This window comes from Chamaea fasciata, unplaced genomic scaffold, assembly GCF_029207755.1.
Source record: "Chamaea fasciata isolate MVZ Bird 193981 ecotype frontalis unplaced genomic scaffold, bChaFas1.0.hap1 SCAF_10, whole genome shotgun sequence".
Lineage (NCBI taxonomy): Eukaryota > Metazoa > Chordata > Aves > Passeriformes > Sylviidae > Chamaea > Chamaea fasciata.
This window is the reverse complement of record NW_027094095.1, coordinates 12,234,711-12,254,532: the sequence shown is the minus strand read 5'-3', so window position 1 is coordinate 12,254,532 and position 19,822 is coordinate 12,234,711. Positions and strand designations below refer to the sequence as shown.

Sequence of the window (19,822 nt, the reverse complement as noted above, 5' to 3'; positions counted from 1 at the left end):
AAGATTAAAATTTTTTTGATCTCTAAATCCCGTAAGATGCTATTAGAAACAAAAGTGAAACAATGAAGCCTGAAATAAATGCAGCTTCGTTTTCTGTGGATTTGTATCTCATGATTTATGCTTGAATTTGAGCTTTTCTTCTGGTATGGAAATTTATAAAAAAACTCACAGAACATGAGTTTCACTGCTTTCTTTCAGTCAAAATACTTATGGGGTCTATTTTTCCAAAACTACTGGGAACTCAATTATCCTTGAGACTACTTCCTTTCTGTCAAATTTGGTTGACACCGGTCAGTGGGTTTGAAAGTTATTAGACAAGACATTTAGACAGTCATACACAAACAAATGCAAAAATGTTATTGCTATAAAAAACTGGCTGAAAGTCTTTTCCAAAAAACTATTTTACCTTTTTATGTTCAGTTTCATGCACAGGGAAATATATGACAGCTGGATCCTTATAATAAGGAAATCCTAAGAAACAAGTTGGATTGCTGTTTAAGACTCAAGAGTCTCAGAGGAAAGAATGACAATACACGATTTCCTAGTAGCTGAAAGTGTTTTGGCAAACAATGACCCTTGCAAAGCTTGGCAAAATAACACCAAATGATACTCATGGTAACAAAAATCAACATCTCAACATAAATGGAAAGTGAAGGTAGCAGGCAGAGCTCACGAGATCAGATAAGGACTACAGGGCTCAGCCCAGCAGTATATAAACTGATTTCCACTTTCAAGACACCGGTAATCTGTTCAGCTCACTAACTTATTGTTTCCACCTATTTGGGTCAGATAAAATAACATGCAATTTTGGATTAAATGTAAAAGTGCAGATAAGCTGCCCTATTTTTATTTATCCCTCCCTTTACTTTTTATATCTATACAACCCTGCAGTACCCAGAGTTTACATTTTCCTAAATAAAGTGCTTGAAGTTAGGGGATTGTTAATGAATGTCACAGTTTTTAATGCATAAATTAACCTCTTTGAAAAATAGACCACCATAATATTTAAAGACAAAAATTACTTTTGTGACAGAGGTAATGTCTTTCCATGTATCCATCTATGGGAAGAAAATCACAAATGAAAAGATTAACCTGAGCACTGAGGACACATTTAACATAAGCCTTCCCCAGGCTCATCATTACCTGTATTGCACTGCTGACCTTGAAAAGCTTTCATGTTAACCAAAAAAGGATGTAGAGACCTAGGACACAGAACTCAAAAAAAAAATAAAAAGCATTGCCATGCAGACTGTGCTCATCACTTTGGGATTATCACATATTCACTTTGTGATTTATCATGTTTCTGATTATCACACATTCACTTTGTGATTTATCACATATTTCTATCTTAAAATGACATTTCAAATCTTGCTCTCAACAATTAATTTATTCAGTAGCCCTAATCAGGACAAATAAACAGAGCACTTACATGAATTCAAGGAGTATTTCTATGGCAAGACCAGCTGGGATAAAAATATTCGGTAGTTGACCTCTCATGACAGAGAAAGTCACAGACCAAAAGGCATGTTCCATCCCCCCTTTCTGAAGAGAAGTTTCTCCAGCAGAAGCAGAAAGCTGAAGGAGGCTCAGTGGAAGGTCAGGAAGGGACAGGTTGGGGCTCCTGTGGGGTGCAGGGAGGAGCCTCGTTCAGCACAGGGGGCCTGAGGTGCCATGGTGCCACCTCCGTGGGGGCATGAGTTGGGCATTGGACAAATCCATCCTGCCAGAGGGAGGCAGGAGAGTTTCCATGCTCTGAACACTCTCAAACTTCTGCCTACAGGTCAAGGACTTACTTTTCATGAAGATGCATAAGTAATCACTAAGAGCATTTTTAGCAGCAGAAAAAAAAAAAACATATTTTATGAGACTCAATCTAATATCACAGAGACAGAAGCTCGATGAGTTTGATTATTTGCAGGTTAACAGTGGTTTCAGAAATGTCACGGAGAATAACATTAAAATCAAACAAAAAATTCTCACCACAACATCTGTAAAACTTGGTGTACTTAGGATTAGGCTTCACTTGTACCAAATCAGCAGAGTGTATCAGCTCTCTGTGGCTTGCACCTCTGGAAACCTATCTTTTAGAGAACTAAACCATTAGCAAGACAAATAGGAAGTGCAAAATAAAATAAACATAGATAGCATGGAATGACATAATTTTAATCAGATGAATAAGCACACTCAGCAAACCCAGACATAACTTATCAGTAGCTAACATTTCTCTCTGATCTTCGCGGTTTTCTTCTACAACAACGGTCATAAGACAGCTCATTTTTTAATTTAAAGGTCATTTTTCCTGTGCCATTTTTCCATATAATAATATGTTGCTTTAATTACATTCACTCTGGTTAAAATGCTTTCAAAACCCAGCCAGATTTGCATTGTCTTCTAAAACTCTCTATTTAGCTATATCAAACAGTTTGGGCTGGCTGAGATCAGAAGGCGCAGTTAATTCTACAATTCAAATAGTCAAAAGCAGAAATATTTGATAATTTTATCTCCAGCCTCACTGTGACAAGACAACCAAAACATATTCTCCCTGGATGTGGGGGAAGGAAAAACGATCACATTAAAGATTTTTTTGCTATTAGTCTTTAAGCCGTGAAATAAACAACAAAAAAAAGAGCACTAAATGACAGAAAAGGCAAAAATGGCAGTGCATGTAGTGCTCTCCCAGGAGCTGCCTGTGCCAGGCTCTCCCCAGCAGCCTGCAGCTCCCCTCAGTTCATGCTGGTCAGGTCTTCTACTGAAAGAGAGTTTTTCTTTCAGTATTTATGTAGTGCAGCAGGCAACTGTTTACCTCAGAGGCATAAAAGTAAATCCGGATGTGTTTGATCCATAGTGCCACAGCAGCTCTGTTGCCTATGGAAACAAAGGCTCCTTTCAGGGAGTTCACACAACAGGCCCTGTGACGCAAGGGACCCATCAATTCCAGCCACTGGATTATTTGTAGGTATATTCCTCAGATACATATCTAGATATATATCTAGTATATATAGTACAAAATATTGTCTCTGTTATATTTCACTATGATCAAATGGGACAGTTCCTGAGTCTCATATTAATTTTATGTTATTTTATTTAAACAACATAATCCCCTTTTAAACAAATTGATAGTTGAAATGCAATAAGTGTACAACCTATAAGCATCTGGTTTTTTTCCTCCACCTTTCACCATGCAGGTTGTTGAGTACTTTGTGGACAGCAGCTTGACAAATCTGTTTCATGCTTACTCACAAATTCAGCTTTTGAAGATGATCCTGAGCATGGAGTTTAAGGATACTGTAGAGAACGGATAACATCCCAGAAGCACCTTGCTAAAGGTTTCCTTTGAAAAAAACCCACATATTTGTGAATATATTATAACTTCCTAAGTGCCATTCCTGTGCAGAGACCTCTGCACATTTTACAGGAAACTGATCAAGTATGACACATTTCAACAGATCCCAGTGCAATGTTTGTTACAGCCCTTTCCCAGTGAGAACCTGAGGGGATAAAAAGGAACGTGGTCAGACCCAGGACCTGAAAGCAAAGTTCATGATATTTTTCTCCATGTGTAATGCAATAATTGGCTGAATCTTCAACTGTAGCAGCATCATTGGCAGCATCAGTGTTAAGAATATAGCTCAATGCCTCCTTCCTCTTTTCAGACATCATTAGAGAACATTTCACAAAATTCATACATAACATGACTTTCCTTAAAGACATCCTGCATGAATCTTCAGATTTCAATTCAAGAAGGCAATTAGCAGCTAAGAGCACCTTATCAAATCTGCTTTTAATTATAATTCACCAATGTTTATAGCTCTCTTATAATTTTTGTACATAATTACATTATTAAGGATCAAAATGAGTGAACAAAGCCTTAGTTTATGTGCAGTGATAATGTTTCATAGAAAATTAAAAGAAAACAAGTTAAACTCATTTAAACGGGAATATTATTCTCCATTAGGAATCTAGGGCCAAAAATGCCTTGAAAATGTCATCTGTATGAATATTCATGTACCTGTGAACAGATAACTTCAGAAGCAGATTTGACAGAAACAAAGAATAGCTTCTTCACGTTGCAGTAGATGACTAAGATCATTTGAATGATTTATTGATAAGCCAATGTACAAAATAAATACAAAGAGAACGGGTTGGACTTGTTGTTACCAAAAAAAAATCATTACAAGGCTGCCTAGCATGTGAATTCATAAATATAAGAGAAGTGTGGGTAGGCTTACAATACAAAAAAGTCAAACATAATAAGAGAAAGACATCAATAACCCTCAATTCTCATTACTTTTCTACTTTTTCGAGGGGGGGATTTTTATTTGCTCGAGGTTTTTGTTCAGTTTAGTTTTTTTTTAACAACTGGAAGTTGTGGGTATATCCAAGTCAATAAGCACTAATGTCATAACTGCCACACGGTGGACGATACACATGCTGATCCCATCACTCTCCCTGGGTGCAGTGGTACTCACATGAGGAACCCCACTGAAAACAGAAGGATTACTTGAACACTTAGTGCTATTTAGTGGAAGGGTAGCAGGGTGGAGGCAGATGAAGCAAAACTTTTAGTTGATAAACTCATTGCTTCCTGGGGGAGGGCAAGGGGAACTTTGGGATAGCACCTAACCCCAATTCCCAGAGGCACCAACACTCTCCTACTGTAAAAGTCTAGATCCTCCAGAAGTTATTCAAACAGTCAAAAGCCTCACAGGATCAGCAGCAGTTGCTCAAGTTGTCATAGGATCAGCTTTAAGAAGCACATGCCAAATCTTATTCTGCAGATCTCCAAGCTGGGGCATTTTGAGGCCTTTTTTTCTTTCAGGGCTGTGCCTGTAGCTGTGCCAGCCTGGGAGTGGCCTGTAGCTGGGTTGCTGGTCAGTGTGCGACCCACAGACCCACTGCACTGAGGAGCAGAAACACAGAGGGGTGCATCCAGGAGTGACATATTTTTCCTAAAGCCCTGTGCACAAGGCTATGCCAATTACTTTTCCTAGCTTAGTGTAATTTGGAGTGTCCTTTCTGCTCTATGACCCAGCAAAACTGGGTATAGCACTAAAATCTTGCTATCTAAAAAGTCAGATGCATGTGACAAAAATGCTTTAATCCTTTTCCTTTCTGAACAGACAATAAAACAGAAGACGATGTGGTCACCAACTATTCACAATGATTAACAGCTGGCATTTTTGGGGCTACTTTGCTAAGTAGATATACTCAGCAAAACAAGGAAAAAACCTGGAGTAAACTCTGGCCTAGTTTTCTCTTAAAATATTGTTCTTAGATTGCTAGTCTACTTAAACTCTTGGGATTTTTCTTACTAAGTAGACAATAGAGAAGATAAAGTGTTGCTTTCGAAACCATGCAAACTATGTCCTATACTTTATTACAGCAGCCAAGACCATCCTTAATGTGGTCATTCAATTATGTTCAGAATAGCTGACATGGCAATAATCATGTAATAGATGCATCATCCTATCAACGCAAAAAATAGGAGACAGAAGCCCTAAATAAAGGATTAACATCAGGTGAGCACTTTCAAATAGATGGGAGCACTGAACTTCAGGACAGTAAACTTAAAAGAGGTAGAATAGGGGAAGAATTTCAAAAGAAAGTCCAGCATTAGCTTCAAAGCTCAATATTATTCTATGTTGTGTGCTTTTTTTTTAACTTCAGCCTTTGATAAGAGGGGGTTGAACAAGAGCAAAAATTTAGCTGCAAAAGCAGGCACATTTGACAAGTTTGGCAGCACATGAATAGAACTTAGAGTATTATATGCAGCTTAAAAGACAAAAAAAATAACAGCCTTCCTCTTAATTAGAGAAGCCATATGCTCTATGAAATAAATCCTGGTAGCTTGTAATTATACCCTCATTTTTAAACAGATCCTTTTAATTCTATTACATTCTGTATTTCAGATTTATTTACTAAAATATTCAGATCACAGAGTTGTTATTCAAAAATTCACTTCACAGTTGAAAGAATACCATGGCAGTAATATTGCTACATCTCTTCCTACAAACAGGAAATGATAAATAGGGGTCTACACATTAAAGATTATTTTCTTATCTACAAGCAAAGTAAGAAAATAAAGAAAAACATCTGCCATAGTGAGTTTGTCTTACTCAGTACTCTGCCTGTATGGATATGATATTCAATAATGCTCAAATTCAAAAAGGCCTGCGGTACTGCCTACACATTCTAAAACCAGTGGGTCACATGGGGCATCTAATCCAAGCACCTATCACACCTTCATTTTAGGACTACTCTTAATTTTTCTTTTGAAGTGGGAATGGAAGTTACTTTTTTTTGTAACTGTGTTTTCCTGAACAGTATAAAGTTTTGACTCATGCTTTTTAGAATTAATTTCACCCAGAAAAATTTAGCTGTACTTATCTCTGTTAAATGAAAACACCTTTTAAACAACATCCAGAGAATCTACAAAAGATCACTGCCATCCTCAGCACTTCCAGTCACTGGTAATAAGATGGTTTCATATAAGGACCTATCAATCAGTTTTACAGATGCAGGTATGTTTCTATAACTATATAATAGGTATCATTCACGAGCATAAATCACAGGTTTTCTAGGTGCCAGGCTTCCAACACAAAGAAGTTCAGCCTATAGAAACATGAATCAGCCCATACACATGTCAGAAATGCAATTCCCTTGAGAACAAAGCTTCTTGCCAAGAAATTTAAGGTAAAATAATTAAGTTCAAGATAGCAATTTGACTGTACTTTTAATGGTATGAGGCCCAGGTCTGGTTCCTTACTAACCTCTCAGGCTGGGATTTTAAATTTCCATTGCTCATTGATGCTGAGCCTCACCTGTAGCCACTGCTCATCCTTCAGGCAGGCATTCAGGGCAGCTTGCTTCCCTTCAAGCATTAACAGCAAGGAGCTGAAACAGGCTGATGCCAGTTCTGCTGTTCCAATTGCTGAGTAAAAAGGACAGGAAATCACTATAGTCAAAACGTTTCTAACAAAGGTCACTTTAATATGAAATTACATCAATCACCTTGGAAAAAAAAGTACATTTCAACTGATGTCATTCGTTCATGGGGGTAATATCAGCTTTAGTTTTAAAAATTTGGCCAGTTCTGTAGAAAAATCATTAAAAATTAACTATGTCTTTCAAGAAAGGTTTAAGTCTTGTGTGAGAAGATAAAATTGCATGAGTTGTTCCATATGATAATCTGAATGGCTATTTCAAAACTTTTTTCTGAAGACACCACTGTGAAAGTAGCTTTAATGCAAAAGAGTCATCTAGAGAAGATGACTCTGGATAAAGCATTTCTCAGGATTTACCCTGGTCTGGTTAAATGCAGAATTCTGGTTAAACCACCGAATCCAGGCCTTCAGCTCACAAACGTAGCACAATACAAGTGAAATAAGCTAGAATGATTGTACCTATAACTCATAACACATGCACACATTCAGAACTATTAGACACACTAGATGAGGTATCTGACTTTGTATAAAACTTTTGCAGTTGATTTTGACATGGGCACATCGTAAGAATATCTTTTAGCAGTGCAGATGAAGCTTCATACGCCTAAAACTTTTTACGAGGAAATGCTAAATTAATTTGCAGGTGTAAATGAGGTCCAGGCTTTCAGACATTAACACTCGCATGATGCTAAATTCAACAATTAAATTTTCAGTAGTAAGGGATTAAGCCCAGACATCTTAATTCAGACCATAAACTACTTTTATCTATATCAGAGTACATAAGCATGTGCTTAGAAGTCTGCTTTTCAAAGGAACTGAAGGACTTAACCACACATCAATTTATTTGCTGCAGAAGAATGTGTGGATAGTTTGGAGACAGTGATTTTGTCTACGGTGGTATTGTGGGACTGAATTCTACATGCACACAAATTCCTGTCCAATGTTATACGTTTAATCTTCACATTCACATGTAATTAACAGACATACAAAAACATGGACAAACAATATAATTAAACAATCTTGCAACACAGAGTACACATGCAATCTCTGCAGTTTTATCCTACATTAAAAATTATCTAGTATCAGCAGCATGTCTTCTGGTGGGATTAGTCCACTGCCCAATTTTAATTCCAATGAAGGTTTTTTCAAGGCTAAGGACTATCCTTGTAAATTCATATGTAAGCTGCAATTTAAAAAACAGTTCCCCAAATATTTTAATTTTTATTTATCCACAACACATATGTGTGCAGATAGTATATTCAAGCTCTTTAATTTCAAATCACACTGTTTTGAAAAGGCTGGTACAAAATTGAATGTCACTTGATTGTTATTCTGCTTAAGAGAGACTACAAATGAAGGATCAGTGAGGGAGCAGAGAAAAACTCCAGTGAGAAATAGGATGAAAACAAAGTTGAGAATGTGAAGAATGAACAACTGAGTGTGAAAAAGAGAAGCACAGAGGGAGAATATAAAATTCTCATACACTGGCATTTACGGGACAAGAAGCTTACACAGGCCACTGAGCTGTGCCATCCTCACTTTTCAAGGGTTAGTAAACTCACTCAGTGGTAACCTGGCACAGGGGCTCACTGCAGAAAAGTTTCCTACATCAAAATAATGGTTCCCAAACCGTAACTAATATCTAAAATACAATTGTGCAGGCCCTGCAAACCCTCCACCCCATCCTTGTGTATCCTCCTGTCAGTGCCCAAAAACCCCCAGAAATTTCAGTCCCTTTTAAAAGCAATGAGTATTTTCTAAGCTACATCCCTCCCCAGAAGAGGCACCTGAGGTTCTCGGCTGGCTGCTGGAGAGACCATGAGCTCCCAGGGAGGTTTCTGCCCTGCTGTGCCAGAGCATTCTCCTGGCAGATATGGGGCCACCCCAAAGAGACACAGACTCTGCCGCTCCCTGGTCCTGGAGACATCATGGCCACAGAGCCGCAATGGTGGGGGCTGAATTTTTCTCTTTCCAGTTTTTCAAGTCATGGTTTCTAAAGGTGACAATGGTAATTAGCCCAAAAGGCTTTATGTGCTATAGAGAAATGTAGGAGAATATGTCCAGCAGGCAACTTTTTTTTTTTTAAATCTCTGCCAACACTTTGATCACAGAATGAATTGTCTGGAATACTGTGAACTCTTTACTTATTAAAATGAAACTGGGGTGCTGTATCAATGAAATATATTTTATTGTGTTCCGTCAATGAGACATATGCCATTATATTGTATTATCAAGGTACCAATTCAGACTATAAAATCAGATTTCCATTTCTCTTAATGAGAGACTGTACCAAAAGTAAATTACATGAGTTTTCATCACTGTACTCTTAATAAAAAGGGGACATTTTGGCTCTTTTTGTTAAAGAGAAAGCTAATATAGTATTTATGAAGTCTGTGCAGTGAGCAGTTAAGGACTAATACTGAATATCCAAAATGCTGGAGGATCTTTAGTCAAAATGGGGGATGACAATATGAAACACAAAGCATTTTGTCAAGAAAAAGAAAAAAAAAGTAATGGGAAAAGAGGAGTGGTTATTACAGGAAGATTGAAAGGGTATAAATGGTGAAAGAGAACTAGCATTTCCAGAAATGAAAATGGAATGCATTTTTTTTAAAGAGAAGATGCCTTCTAGACTTTAGTTGTGTTTTCAGGAGATGAAAGAAACAAACTTGTAAGTCTCCAAAGAGACAGTAAATGTAGACACTGAAAAATCACCACAGCATTTGAAAAGAAATGGGATCTTATTTTATAACCATAAAACTATGAACTGCCTCTTTTATTATTTAAGGGGTCTTGCTTTTCTGTTCTATTGAGAAGACTTCAAGGTCAAAATGTCTGTATACTTAATGCCACTTTAGATGCCAATGAAAGGAGATTACAAGAAAAATGAGAACCCTGGGGCTTGCCAGGCCTCTCTGGGATAAATGCACCTGGTAAAGTCAAGGTTATATAAATGAAGAGAATCCATCATCTGATGTTGTTGTTGGGGGTTATTTACATTTAAAGAAAAAGAACATAAATTAGTAATATAAAACAGTGAAATGTTGAAAGATTGCATGAAAAGGGCAATTTCACATTGTCTTGTAATATGTGCAATAGTAAGTCACAAATTCTTCTTTCAAGTGAGAGCTGAAGCAATTGTTAGGGGAAAAGAGACAGTCATAGTTTGGTAGACAACTCCAAAGGAGGCTAAACCCTTTCTAAATTGTCATAGTCTGTTCCCTGGAAACTTAAAGATCTGCTGAAGGTAAAGCAAAATTGCAGGGAACTTGGTTGGAATCCAAGAATGTAGGAGAAACTTGCCCACACCTGAAAAATACAAATTTTAACTCCAGTAAAGTCAGAAAAATGTACTAAAGTTTACAACCAAGGACGAATTTTAAGGGCAACATTTCAAATGTTTACCATCAAGAGAGAAATGGACATGGTGAGAAGTTTCCATGCCATGGAGTTTCTGCATTCTGTAATAGCTGGGATCAGAAATCTTGCCCAGAGTCAATAAGGTTGTTCTCTGGCTTTACTGCAGAATAGCCAAATAGATTTCCAAGGTCTCTACAAGGTCCATTTTCCTCAAGGACAAAGGGATTTAATTTTTTTTTCCTTTTTCTCTGTCTCAGTCTTATCACATTGTTGGAGATGTGTCTTCATGTCTTACAGGTCTTATTGTCCTGTCTTATTACAATCAGAAACTCAACCTGCTGCACAGCTGATTTACCCTGCTAGGTGTAAATGCTGCATTAAACTCAGCAACCACAGTTCAGTAGACGGTGCAGGCATTTAATTGCCTTTGTTATACCTTGATGGAAGTAACTGAAGGTTTTCTGGGAAGTTCAAGGTCCTGAGGGCATTTTTTCCATGCATTAGCGTTCAGATTTGGAGCAACATCCCTCTTTGGTACAGAGATCTAAATGATGCAGATAACAAGTACATCAAAGAGGGAATTACTGCTCTAGAATTTATATCAAATTTCACTGTTAATTGAAAAGATCATTCCTTTGCTTAGAGATACATACTGCTTTAATGGAGGCTGTACATTTAGCAAGGCAAAGAAGGAACAGAGGCAGCTGTCAGAGAACAGTTTGTACACAGATTCCAGGAGTAAAAGCTGTCAGAAATGGTAGAAAAGGAAGGAAGAGCTTTCTCTCCATTTGCAAGGGGGCTTAAGTGAGAAAACACTGAGACCAGTCAGAACGAGAAAAAGTGGAGAGAGGCTGGGCAGGAGGTTAAGTGAACTGAGTTTGACTACTGGTCCAGATGGACAAATGGCTTTAGAGTTAAAAAACTGTCTATCAGAAGAGAGCTTCACACACTAGTGGGAGTCAAGGGCTTTGCAAGAACATCCACAAAAGAAATATTACAATGCCAGTTTCTTATAAAGCTACTGTGGTATCCACCTTCCACTACAGAACATGCAGCTCTCTTGTCCACAAAACCTCCCTTGAAATCTTTTGACCTTCGTGCATCTTCCATGGAAGAAAAAGTGCAGACAGAGTAGTTCCTGCCAAAATATTATCCTCTGGTGTTTGCTGTCTTAACCATACAGCATCAGAAAAGCAAAATCAGCAGCTGCAGGTGTTAAAAGACATATTTTAGGAACAGAATTCTACATTCAGGAGAGGTAATGCCCTTCACTTCCAAAAGGCACCTCATTATTAGGCAGGGACTCTAACACAGTACTGCAAACACTTACCTTGGCTCCAGTCTCATTCCTCTCCTGTGTACTTTGTAGATTGCCCTGTTCTTTACTAATCTCAGACTGAGGACTTCACCACCAACCAAAGATAGACAGGGGCTCTGCAGCACCAAGAGAAACTAATATTTGTCCTTACTTCCAGAAGCAGCATAAGACCTATAACCAACTTATTTTGCACATAAACTCTGCAAGATTTCTAGCTACACTCTTATTTCTGTAAATTTAAGATGTGCCTTCTTACATAAGGACTGGAGGACCAACCTGGTATTTTGATACAAAAGTGCTCCAGAAATGTGGCTCTCCTAAGTCATAGAACTAGCCAGAGAAAAAGAGTTCAGGGACATTCTGAGTTTAAGTCCACCAGAGTCCATGAAAATACTTTTTTTAAAAGAAAAAACACTGCATTTTGGATCAAATTTTCAATCAAGTTTTCTGATCTGGCCCTGAGGGTGCCTGATGTGATTCATACATACAGGCAGATGTAGAACCTATGTTGTTGTACAAGTTTCTGGGATAAGGAGGAAGGTATTCACAGCTGAAATCGGCAGTCTTACTATCAGTTCTGGGGATGCTAAAACTGCAGAGCCAAGGCTCCCCATCCTGCCTATGGTTTGTTTCTGGCTTTATCTTGATTTATATCAACATTTGTGAAGCATTATTAATGTCACAAGAGGCAGACCTGTCAACTAGAATAACACTCTTGAAAAATTTTCTCCCACCTACTTTGCCTTACAGGTTCATCAGATCTGGCATTTGTGTCTGGAGTTACCCAACCATAGATAAGAAACATGAGAAAGACACATTGCCATTAATTACAGAGGCAAACAAGAACAGCTAAGCACAAGGAGGTTGAGTAAAACCAACAATCCTCTACAGAAGCCCACTGTATTCATCTGCTAACTCCAATCACAGCTGAAAGCAGATTGCTGGGATTTTGTATTACATTAGAAAGGCAAGATAAGTTCAGAATATGGTTTGTATCCTGACATTATTCCCCCTGCAAAATCAATTCTCCCAGATATGGTTTTAGGCATTTTCCAGAGGAGATGCAGGGAGTCCCGCAGGGGAAGCTTGGCACATTCAGTAACGTTTGCAAGGTCAAGACCCTGTTCTTTTAACATATTGCACCAAGGTTAATGTGCTATTGTACGAGGTCCAGGACAAGGCCTATGAATCACTGGAATCCTTCTCAAACCCCAGCTGCACAGAAAAGCACATTTAAGGCACACACTGGTTATAGTGATACGTATCTCCCTGAATAAAGAAAATAAATATTCTTTCTGTGTGAACAGGTATTGTGAAAGGCTCCAAATGCATACCTCCAAGTAACCAGTAAGTGCTTCATTTGTAAAAAAACCCTGGAAGATCTGAAGAATTAGTGAAAAAATATCTGGGTTCATTTTAGAGACAAAGCCACTTGCTAGAATGTTGATTTCATGGCCACCTTGAGCTGGGATAAGCCTGTTTTCCTGGGGGTGATTTATCATGGCAGAGATGCTACTTTCTATTCTTAGTTGTTGCCTCCCTATAAGAACCATAAAAACAAATTTATCAATTGATTTTAACTGCACTGCAATTAGGTATTGATTTATTGGCACTCAGGAGTAGTTATAAACCTGATATTAAGAAAATGTCCTTCCATGCAACTAAATTGAAGCAGGAAAACTGATCTAGGAGCAATCCAGATTTCACAATATCGAAAGCTATGTTCTACCTCTTCATGTTTATATCTAAGATAGAGGTTCTAGATTATTTTTTTAATTATTATTATTTTGATAGAGAGAGTCCTTAGGTACAGGATCCTCAAAGAGAAAAAAAAATTAGACAGGGAAAGCAAATGAGTCATAAGGGCATGATTTCATTTGGAACAGGTCATGCAAGATTAGTACCCTGGGCTGCCCAAAGCTAAAATTTAACTATCATAACTGTGAGCATCAGGTTTGAAAAGGATGAATGTGTGAGAAAGCGCAGGAGGGGGTTTCTTTCATTTTCTCTGCTTTTGGGAAGAGGGATGTGTGAGGAGAATACAAATCCACTGATTCATACCTATCTATTAGTCATACCTCTGTTGTGCTGGTTGCTTATTCTGTAGACATTCTCTGTTGTATAAATAAGGTGCACTGCCGCAGGGCTTAATATAGTATGTCTTTATACCTTTGTTTTTCTAGTTTTGTTTCTAACCCCTGATCATTCTGCACTTTCTTCACATACTTTGTAATTCAGCTAAAGAATTTTGTAACACAAAAGTTTGTACCGTTTACTAGTACTTTCCAGCCAAGAATTGCTGGATTTTTAATCACAGTATGGCCATCCATTACCTAAAGAAAAAGATCTGTTTCTTTATCATGTTTTAGAGAACATAAAAATATTCTCTGAGAATGCAATGTTTGAAGAAATAGAGATATCTTTTAAAAATAATCTATTGTATGTACAGTGTTTTTTTCCAAAAGGATGGATGGATGGATGGATGGATGGATGGATGGATGGATGGATGGATGGATGGATGGATGGATCGGTGGATGGATGGATGGATGGGATTGCACATTGACTAACATGAAGCAAAATATTTTTAAACAACAAATTGTAACAATTTTTTCCCCTTTGAACAACCACTTTAAGGAAAAGTATTGGCTTGGCTGCAGTTCTTGATGTAAAAACACCATTTTGAATTAGGCTAAAAGATATGCCACGCAAGCTTCAAAGATAATATTGGAGAGAAGTATGCAGGAAAAAATTAAAAACTTCCTTGCAGGGATTTCTAATCTCTGTACATACATTATTTAAAACTTTGCAAAAGACTAGTCTGGAGTGCTGAATAATTATTTTGCATGTACTAGTTCAAATATTCCCTCCTCTGCTTGTGTTATCTATTTTGATTTGCCAGCAATTATTTTGAGTGAAAAGGAAAATTATATGAACTTTTTTTGACCTAAAAATGCAGAAGTTACCACAACATTGGTATTTTTACCTATCTGTTCATACTGTATGAATGCAGAAGAAATCTGAAAATTCGCATAGCCAAACTCACAGTTAAAAACTCATTAATGATATGTGATTTGACAAGGAAAAGGTTTAACAGTGATATGTGATTGCACATGCACTGACTTTCACATTTCAAGTCAAGGGTACAATAATCTCACCTGATGCGGTTTCGAACTTTTCAGTTGTGACTGGTGCAGAAATGCAATGCTGATGACTTCACCTCCAACAGACACTGAGCTTTCCCCACTCCAGTACACTCCATTCTTTTAACCTTGACAAGAAAACAGGGAAACAAGAGAGTTAAAATGATAATTTGCATCTGGAAATTATAGATTTCTTTTTTTCCTAGTAAAAACATGGCGGACAGGCTTTTTTTTTTTTAATTCCAATGAAACTTCAAAATAACTCTTGCATAAATACTGCCAACCAATATTTCTCTAAAGCAAAACATGCAAAATTCAGAAGCTGTTATTCAAGGCAAATTTGCCCTAGCCTCACTTGAGTATTTGCCCCACTACAAGTCAACAGTCATTTTTTAGGATTTAGCTCAGTAAACTTCACCTGATGACCAGGCAGGCCAGTTTCCTGTGTGAGGTTTATGGAGCACAGCAATAACATGCTGATAAATAGCATGATCATTGGTTCTACCTAGTTAAAAGGAAAAATGAATATGGTACTAATCTGAAAGCAAGCTCCCTGGCTGGGGCACACATGTAAATCCTTTGCTCTCCTATGAATACTGCCCAGTTATAGAGTCTGCTGGATCTGGAAGCAAGAGTAACCATCTAAACATCTGAGGTACCAACACAAACCCTCTCAGTTACTAATATGAAATGGATCTGAAACCTACAAGGCTTCCAGCATCATCCCTTAGAGAGGGAGACATCACAAATTTGGCCAGACCATGACAGCACCAGCAGCATGCAATTCCTTGGCTGCTTTTGCAGAGTGGAAGCCAAAATCTTGGATTTAAAGCGTCTTCCCTTTTCATCTGGTCACTTTTTCATTTGACCCTTCATCAGGCACCAAACTTCTCTTTATGAAACAAAAGACACATCTCTGTTGTGTTTGTATGGCTTCTTTGGTGTGTTTAGTGATTGCTACAGAAATTGCCTATGCATTAATTCATCATGCCTCAGTCTGGTTATGTCCCTTTCATGCAAGCCTCATAATCTTTAATTGCAGTTCTCATTCTAAGAGAGGAGAGTAAATGGCATTTTTTGTTTAGTTTTTCTGGGTTTATTTATATATTTTTTCCAAACAGATTTCTCTCCCTCATGGCAAGAGCACCTGATCTTTGGGTCTATCTCCCAGAACATCCTTTGATATATTGTCTTGGCTAGAGGCATTCAACTCTCCTCCTGTTTTGCATCTCTATTTTAAAAATAAAAGGTTTTCCCATTCTTTTAATTCTCTTAACATTAATTCAGGTCTGTGTCAAACATGAATCATTGACAGATTAAAGTAAATGTGTCACAGCGAGATTACCGCGAGCATAAAGCGGCGCTCAGCGTGTGCCGATTCCCTTTGCTGTGGGCTCAGATGAAACTACAGGATTATAGAGATGATACAAGGTACAGAGCACCTTTTATTTGTGCAACACAAACTAATGGGGGAAAAATATGAAGTCATGTTTAATTTTTCCTATGATTCATTTAAATTCTATTCCTTTACCACAGCAGCTTCATTTAAGGTTGGAGGGTACAGGGTGGAATGGCCCGAGGAAGGTTCCAGTAATATTGAAATGGAACTGAAATACATCAAACCATTGTGGCCTGCAGTATCACCCAGGAAATATTTTAGCCTAATGAAAGTGAGTGGTGATATCTGAAATTCACCTGAGAGAATATAAGAATAAAATTTCAATGAAATAAAATTATAAGTAGTGGTAATTAATATTTGATGAGTCACTAAATAAGGAAATTTGATGTCTGAGTCCTTCAGAAAAGTTATGAAAAAAAATTTTGAACCCCCAAAAAACAACAAAGATGAAATACCCTACCATAGTTTTTGTTCAATAAATACCAAAGCATCCTCTATAATCTTTTCAAAAATTATGCATTCTTGCTTGTGCAGGTTTTGATCGGGTTTTTTTGTTTGGTTTTGTTACAGAGAGGTTTTTTTACTTCTTCTAGGTAAGATTATTGAAATCATCAGAAAGAGACCCAATAATAATGAGTTCAGAATTAATTTAATCTGCTGGCATTTCAAAGTAATCAAACTAATCAAAGCCCTGAAACTGGTACTCGAACACACCAGAACAGCCTCATCTCCTTCTATGTCCCTTTAAACATCTATAATCAGACTGTTTCCTTTTGATAAAATCACCTGCATTCCAAGGAATTATTAATATAGCTAGAGTTAGAAATTTTGTAGACCAGCAGTAATCTTCATTATTAGTTGATCTATTTCATGCTTCCACCAACATGTCAGGTGCTTTTGACACTAACTGTAAACTACTAGTCTAGGGATAATAGCTATTGACACTGAAATTGCGGGTCAGGGTGAAAGGGCTTTTGGTGTCACACATTTGCAGCTGCAACTCACTCTGGTAGCTTCTTTCCACAGAGAAAATATTATTGGATACATTTAACCTTCCCCTATTCCTAATGCAAAGAAAAGAAATCAGAGAGAGATGATAATTCAATTTGGTTTCAATCCACACACAATGAGGAGAAAAAACATCCATTATAATTACAACCTATGCGAATTAGTTTTCCTTGTGCTTTATTTTCAGCGTATAAAACAACAAAAAACAATACCTATCATCACCAAACCACACAGTGATGAGAAATGTATCTCTAGACAAAGGCATTAGACCTGTGACTCTGCACTCTGTCATTTATATGATTAAGTTTCCTTGCAGTTTCATATGTTATAAGAATACCTACCTTTGGAAGTAAGGGTAGCAGAACACAAAAGTACAAAGACAGAAGATGAAAGTTTGCATGTGGCAAAATATTCAATGGAAAGGAGTCGCTGAGTAACTCCATCCTGTGATTTGGCAGGTTGGTGGGAGGATTTTAAAAATATCCCCAGCCTATCTATAGAAAACAAGAGAAAAGTATGATTTTAAGAATTCATGTAATACCTTCCCATTTTGGATCAAATTCTCCCTCAGTATACTAACTCCTTGGATTCTGTACCACCTACATTGCCTACAACACAGGCTTTAGGCAGTTTTCGATTATGTGATGCTGTTCCATGCTGCAGAGAAGTAGCTAATGAAAAATGACCAGTAAATTTCCAGTCCTTGAGCTTCACTTCTGTACTTCAAAGGTTTTCTTAACTGACTGCAGTACAGAACAGGATGATGTTCAGACGGAACAGCACAAGAAACTGCGACTGCTCATTAACTGCTTGGGTCATTCTGGAGGATTCCCTATGCTGCCCAAAGAGAAACACACACTGCCTAATCTGATTTTATCAGCTGACTGTAGGAAAGAGGAAATTCAATTCAACAACTAAGTTTGAAAAATTACATTCTTTTGAAAATGTATCTTTCCTGGTTTTATTTGTACTAAGGAATCTAAATTTAGGTTTGTTAGAAAATATATGAAGAAAGCAGTTATTTCTTTATGGCATCCTAATGTGTATTGGATGATTGTATATTGTAGTACTAATACCATTTAAGACCAAGGGGATTGAAGGAACTACTAAGAACATAAGATAAAACATAATCATTGGCTATAAATAAAGGCCTTTTCCTTCACGCCCTTAGAGGCAATTCTAATTTTGTGGGGGGTTTCTGTCCATTTCCTCACACGTTTATAATTTTTTACTTCTCTAAATATATATACATTTTTAAAGATGTTAAGTCTCAGTATGAGACTTCAAAATATAGAGGTTTTGTAGGAAGTATCAGGTAGGGAGCAAAGGTCCCATATTTTCTGATCAAACTCAGTGGCAGACCTCTCACTAACTTCACAAATGATCAAATTCCATTTTCTTACTTGTTTGTCATCTGAGTGGTAGAATGATCCAAGCAGCAAAGTTGTTAGCACCATATGGCTCCCTGGATAATACAGCACACTCACTTTAAAGTTTGTTATCTTCAGCAACAGGTTTATATCCAAATTCTTAAATAAATATGCACAGGCTATGTTCATCCTAGTATTTAGTCCATTTTTTCATTTATTATTCCACTAGGTTCCTGTAAAACAATTTTTTGCAAGACTTATTTCTCTAAACCAAAAATCTGAACCCATTAAACCGAAGTGTTTAGGACTTGGGATTCGGAATTTGTGAGAACGATCTGTTTAAAAAAAGAATGTGGTGAGTTACACTCATAGAACTGGGAAACAAATACATCAAGTCACAATTACACTTAACCAAAATAGATACATTGTGGTTTCCAAATGCCAAATACTGTTAGTATTCAGTACAGTACTTTACCACCCATTCCAGCCCATATGAATACAGAATTCAGTACTCCAAGTCACATAAAATGCAAACAAAGGACATGCAAGGAAAATGACAGCATTACCATATTCAGTGGTGTTTCTTCCACAATGTTTGATTAAATAAAATTTTCCTTGATAATTTTGATTTTTTTTTTCTTTACATAATATACTCTGAACTACTCACTTGTTCCAAAACTGATATATCTAGAAACTTTTAGGGAGTGAACCCAACGTACTACATAAATCAAACAGATATTTGCTAACTTGATTTGTCTTGGACCATTTATCTTCCCTGAATTTGGGAAAAGGCTGGACCTTCATGAGGCAATGACCCTGAGAGAGAACATGTTTCCATAAGGCAGCAAAGCAAGAGAAGATCTTGTTTGGATATCACCAATTGATGGAATCAGTAATGTGGTGACCCAGATCAGGCTCTACATAAATGTGTCATCAATATTAAGTCTGTCACCTAGTTGGACCAGGGCTGTATTGCCCATACTGAATACTATCACAGTCAAAGAAACTCAAAAAAGCCATGAAATTCCACAATAATCTGGTCTTATTTTCAACTACTGTGGGAAAAGTAGTTCACACAAAGGAATTTTTTTCAAGCAAAATCACTGCTGCTTGAAAGCATGCTAGACACAGAAGGTCAAAGTAGAGTGAAAAAATGTGCATATTGCACAATTCTCTTCCTGCTTAGCCTTAGATAAGATCAAGTATTGAATACTACCTTTAAAATAGACATGAAATGCTGCAGGGATCAACAAATACAGAAGCACTATCATGTGGCCCAATAA

General features: G+C 37.3%; 1 long non-coding RNA gene across 2 annotated transcripts in view; it reads right to left on the bottom strand.

Moving 5' to 3' along the window:
• Window positions 1–2,184: 2,184 nt before the first annotated feature.
• The window catches only part of LOC136294918 (uncharacterized), a 78,979-nt gene continuing 61,341 nt past the window's right edge, over window positions 2,185–19,822 (bottom strand). The window contains exons 2-6 of one of the 2 annotated variants that reach the window (XR_010722523.1): window positions 18,573–18,772; window positions 17,511–17,663; window positions 14,778–14,890; window positions 3,241–6,931; window positions 2,185–2,865 (exon numbers count right to left, since the gene is read on the bottom strand). This is a non-coding gene — a long non-coding RNA (uncharacterized lncRNA). Of the gene's footprint in view, window positions 2,866–3,240; window positions 6,932–14,777; window positions 14,891–17,510; window positions 17,664–18,572; window positions 18,773–19,822 lie in introns of those variants that run through there. The other variant, XR_010722524.1, reaches the window with a different exon arrangement.